Here is a 6,313-nt window from a genome sequence, read left to right as displayed (position 1 = left end):
TGAATAACTTACAAAATCACTTATTTTTGTACTTAAATCACATTTACCTCAGTGCTCACTTTATTAGGTACACCTGTAGCTGACATTAATGCAAATATCTTATCAGCTGACCATGTGCATAAAAGCATGTAGACATGGTCAAGAGGTTCAGTTGTTGTTCAGACCAAACATCAGAATGGGGAAGAAAAGTGACCTAAGTGACTTTGACCGTGGAATGATTGTTGGTGCCAGATGGGGTGGTTTGAGTATCTTAGAAACTGCTGATCTCCCGGGATTTTCGTGCACAGCAGTCTCTAGAGTTTACAGAGAATGGTGCGACAAACAACAACAAAAAAAATCAGTGAGTGGCAGGTTCTGTGGGTGAAAACATATTAATGAGAGAGGTCAGAGGAGAATGGCCAGACTGGTTCAAACTGACAGGAAGGTGACAGTAACTCAAATAGCCAACTGTTACAACAGTGGTGTACAGAAGAGCATCTCTGAATGCACAACACCTCAAACCTTGAAGTGGATGGTGTACAGTGGTAGAGGACCACACCAGTTGCACTCCTGTACCTGGTAAAATGGCCACTGAGAGCAAATCAGAGAATACTTAAATACAGAGATCTTCTGACCTGAAATAAACAAATTGTCAGCTGACAACAGGAATTCTGCTGATGCTGGAAATTCAGGCAACGCACATCAAAGTTGCTGGTGAACGCAGCAGGCCAGGCAGCATCTGTAGGAAGAGGTGCAGTCGACGTTTCAGGCCAAGACCCTTCGTCAGAATTGTCAGCTGCAGAGGAATTGTAAATCTCTTCTAAAACCGTGTTTCCAAGAAGTTCGCTCAGCTGTGCAAGTAAGATGGAATGTTTATTTTAAAGTGAAATTATCAAACTGAAAGATTTGTGATTGGTACAGGGAAAATGTGCCAATTAGGGTGCAGTCCTGACACTAACAATGAACCGTGTGTGTAGTGTATGTTCTCTTAAGCAAGATTTTGATTAATTATCCCAACAAGAGAAAAGTTTTTCTTCATCTACATCCATGCACATGAACTTTATGTTCTGTTTCATTACATGACATTATATCACCCTAGCCTACGGTGATGAGAATGAAGTGAAGTTTATTAGACTTTCCTCAGGTGATATAAAGAACCCTGTTGTAAAAGCCTTCAGCCTCTTAATGCCCAGGGATCTGAATGTATGTTGTATTAATGGAAGGAAGATTAGCATTCACATTGTGATTTTTCACATCCGTTTCATGACATCATTTGATGGTTCTGGGCCTGTCCTTACTGGAGTTTAGAAGGATAGAGGGGGCAGGAGTGATCTCAATGAAACCTATTAAACATTGAAAGGCCGTGATAGAGTGGACATGGAGGGGATGTTTCCTGTAGTGGAGATTCTAGGCCCAGAAGGCACAGCTTTAGAATAGAAGGACACCCCTTTAGAACAGACATAAGTAGGTTTTTCTTAGTAGGTGGTGAATCTGTGGAATTCATTGCCACAGATGGCTGTGGAGGCCAAATCTTTGGGTATATTTAAAGCAGAGGTTGATATGGATGGAGAGAAGGCAGAAGAATGGGGTTGAGAGAGATAATAAATCAGCCATGGTTGAATGGTGGAGCAAACTTAATGGGACAAATGGCCTAATTCTGCTCCTATGTCTTATGGTCTTAGATCTCAAAGTGCTTTAAAGGCATTGGCGTACTCAACAAGTGTACCCTTTTGTCGCGTGAGCAAGGTCGCTGGAGAGAATTAGCTGGTAGGTATGAAGTAGTCTCTCTATTCAACAAAATAAGACACAGCAGACATCATATTGAGACCCTTTTGGAGGAAGCGACCTGCTCGACCCAACACTACATGGCATTTTATATGCTAAAGATCAAAGGACAATTCTATATTTATAATGTATCTCCAATGCTTTCTTTGAACCACACATAACTCTCACAGCCTGCCCCCCCACAACACTCCAGACAACATTGTCTGGTCCTTCAATCAACTGCTGTCTTCACAGCTCTAGGATCCCATTGTCCAGAGCTGCATCTTAAATTTAATCTACAGTCCATATTCAGATCTGAAGTTATTTGCAATATGTCCTAAACCCAAAAATGCTCTAACATACCCATTGGTGTAGGAGACCTGGAAGCCAATCTGTGGACAAACAATTTCGACAAACAGCATTGTGTGAATGAACAATTGCAGCTTTCTAAATATGTAGTGACCTCACTATTCCCTGACTGGGTGGAAATAATCAAGCAGTTATACCATCAATCATATCTCGTAATCACTTGCAGCAAGTAACTGAGATTGATATTTTGCACATAATTATAACTATCTCACTGCGTTTATTGAAAGATGCTGTAGATTCTGTCATTTGTACTTGTGGTCTCTTTAGTTCTTCTACTGGACCAGGACTTATTACATAATTCATTAAAAGTAGGAGCTTCATGGCAACATATTGTGGAACAGAAACTCCCTCCTGAGGCACAGTCCACGCAGTAGAGCCTTGGGGGGGTCGTGTAAGTAGTTCTGTTATAACACAATAGTTACATTCCAAACCCATTTTATTCTTCTGCCAGTCTCTACCATTCAGCTACACACAGATGAAAATTACAGTGTCCGACTAACCTACCAAAAGACCATCAGACGTCAGACAAGAATTAGGCCATTTGGACTAGCGAGTCTGCTCTACCATTCAATCATGTCTGATTTATTTTCTCTCTCAACCCCATTTCCCTATCTTTTTTTTTTGGGTAGTGTAGTGGTCAGCACAACGCTTTACAGTTTCAGCGACCTGGGTTCAATTCCCGCGGTTGCCTGTAAGGAGTTTGTACGTTCTCCCCGTGACCGCGTGGGTTTCTTCCAGGTGCTCTGGTTTCCTCCCACAGTCCAAAGACGTACTGGTTGCTCTGTTAACAGGCCGATATAAATTGTCCTGTGATTAGGATAGGATTAAATCAGAGGTTACTGGGTGGAATGGCTCGAAGGGCTGGAAGGGCCTATTCTGTGGTGTATGTCAATAAAAATAAATAAACCTCTGATGCCCTTACTAATCCCAAACCCACCAATTTCTACCCAATAACTTGACTTCCACAGCCATCCGGGGTAATGAATTCCACAAGATTCACCATCCTCTGACTAAAGAAATTGCTCCTCATCTCTGTTCTCAAGGGATGTCCTGCTATTTTGAGGGTGTGCCCTCAGGCCCTACGTATTTGATGGGAGGGAGGAAATTGGAGGATATGGAGGAAATGCACAAAGTCACAGGGAAGACATGCAAACTCCACACAGATCAAGGTCAGGATTGAATATGGATACTGTGAGGTGGTGGCTCGACCAGCTGTACCAGTTTTCTAATAATAACGACAAATATAATAGTTTAAATGGGTAACACTATTTTAATAGTTCACTATATGAGTTTGATAAGGTAATGGTCAACCCAATAACTTTAAAGTAACAGCTAGGTGAAACACCCTGGCTTCCTTGGCTGCATAAATTCAGAGAAAACAACCTCCGACCCTGCCGAACTTTAGGGACTGAGGCAGGCTTGATGCCACCCCTAACCCCGGTTTGTGTGGATGCTGTGTCATTTGCTACCCTGTTACAAACTAACGCCATGAAATAACAGACAGCGTATGATTAAAAGATTGTATTTATGGATCTTAACGAAAGGGTTAGTAAAGAATAACAAAAAGAAAAGGGCCCATTCTAATTAAACAGTCAAACATGCACAAATTGGAGTTCATCTTGAACTTCTCTGTCACTCACGCACTGGGCCCTCGGTCAACATGAAAGCACATCCACCTTCCGAACGTCGCTCACAATCCATCTCGAACAAACGGGCATCCCACTGATCGTATGCTACAACCGGTTCTCCCCAGCATCTTCTCTCTTCATCTCCTCTTCTACAAAAAAAAACAACCTTATTGTCCCTCACCAAGAAAACCTCCTGCTAATTGGATGGCACACGTTCCACATCATCCCTTATCTTCAACAATAATCCAAACAGGCTGAAAGCAGAACAGCAGCTCTTACAGAGCGGCTAAACGAAATACCTACAGCATAACAGTAAAGATGTGAACCAGGGCATTACATACGTCTAACAGCGAACACACATGAATTACATTTACCAAAGTAATGTATTTCTGGACTTTATATCCACTCTGGTTTCTGAGTAAACTTCCCTGTGTGTGTGCAGTAGACTGGACGGCTCACTGTCAGTATGGATAACCTACCCCGCCCATCTCCAACACAACAGGCATTGTTTTTAACAAAATATAATTTTGAGGAACAAATGGCCACCAGAGAACAGGGATTTTGATTGAAACAACTCTGCGAGATTGTTTATACTTTCCGCCTGTTACGCCACTGACGTTTAGGGCAGCAATGAAGGTCTTTCATCTCTGGTGGTGTTCGGGGCTTCCTTCGTTATGTCAGTAGCTTCCTCACAGTCCTCACTACTGTCAGTCATGTGTCCCTGGTGGAGACTCAGGAATACCATTGATTTCATATGAGGATTCTTCATTGTTGTTTCTGTAACTATTTTGCTTTACCCGTCAGGGTTGTTAGTTCTGAGCTGAACCCGCCCCCCCCCCCCCCAGCGATCCTGGAGGACTGGTGGACTGCTCTGAGTCTGGCCTTTACCCTTTGACCTGTTTGGAGCGAAGCCCTGACTCCAGCCAACAAAGCTCTCCGGGTAATTGAGGTATGCAAGCCTCCAAACCACGACAAGGTTGTGATCCTTTGGGAAGCGATCATTTATGTTCACCTGTAAATGCAAACAGAGCCTTGATACAATATCTGATCAGAATACCATTGCCTCCATTAGTGCAGCACTCACTCAACACTACACACTCAACACTACACACTCAACACTACACACTCAACACCACTCACTCAATACTACACACTCAACAGCACTCACTCAACACTACAGAGTCGACACTACTCACTCAACACCACTCACTCAACACTACACACTCAACACCACTCACTCAACACCACTCACTCAACACCACTCACTCATCACCACTCACACACCACTCACTCAACACCATTCACACACCACTCACTCAACACCACTCACTCAACACCACTCACTCAACACCACTCACTCAACACTACACACTCAACACCACTCACTCAATACTACACACTCAACAGCACTCACTCAACACTACAGAGTCGACACTACTCACTCAACACCACTCACTCAACACTACACACTCAACACCACTCACTCAACACCACTCACTCAACACCACTCACTCATCACCACTCACACACCACTCACTCAACACCACTCACACACCACTCACTCAACACCACTCACTCAACACCACTCACTCAACACTACACACTCAACACCACTCACTCAACACTACACACTCAACACTACACACTCAACACCACTCACTCAATACCACTCACTCATCACTACACACTCAACACCACTCACTCAACACTACACACTCAACACCACTCACTCATCACTACACACTCAACACCACTCACTCAACACTACACACTCAACACCACTCACTCATCACTACACACTCAACACCACTCACTCAACACTACACACTCAACACTACACACTCAACACTACACACTCAACACCACTCACTCAACACCACTCACTCAACACTACACACTCAACACCACACACTCAACACTACACACTCAATACCACTCACTCAACACTACACACTCAACACTACACACTCAACACTACACACTCAACACCACTCACTCAATACCACTCACTCAATACTACACACTCAACACTACACACTCAACACTACACACTCAACACTACACACTCAACACTACACACTCAACACCACTCACTCAATACCACTCACTCAACACTACACACTCAACACCACACACTCAACACTACTCACTCAATACCACTCACTCAACACTACACACTCAACACTACTCACTCAATACTACACACTCAACACCACTCACTCAACACTACTCACTCATCACTACACACAACACTACTCACTCAGCACTACTCACTCAACTCTACTCACTCAACACTACACAGTCGACACTACACACTCAACACTACACACTCAACACTACTCCCTCATCACTACACAGTCGACACTACACACTCAACACTACTCACTCAACACTACTCACTCAACACTACTCACTCAACACTACACACTCAACACTACACACTCAACACTACTCACTCATCACTACACACTCAACACTACTCACTCAACACTACTCACTCAACACTACACACTCAACACCACTCACTCAACACCACTCACTCAACACTACACACTCAACACCACTCACTCAGC

The sequence above is a fragment of the Mobula birostris genome, chromosome 15, assembly GCF_030028105.1.
Source record: "Mobula birostris isolate sMobBir1 chromosome 15, sMobBir1.hap1, whole genome shotgun sequence".
Taxonomy (NCBI): Eukaryota; Metazoa; Chordata; class Chondrichthyes; order Myliobatiformes; family Myliobatidae; genus Mobula; species Mobula birostris.
This window is presented reverse-complemented; position numbering follows the sequence as displayed.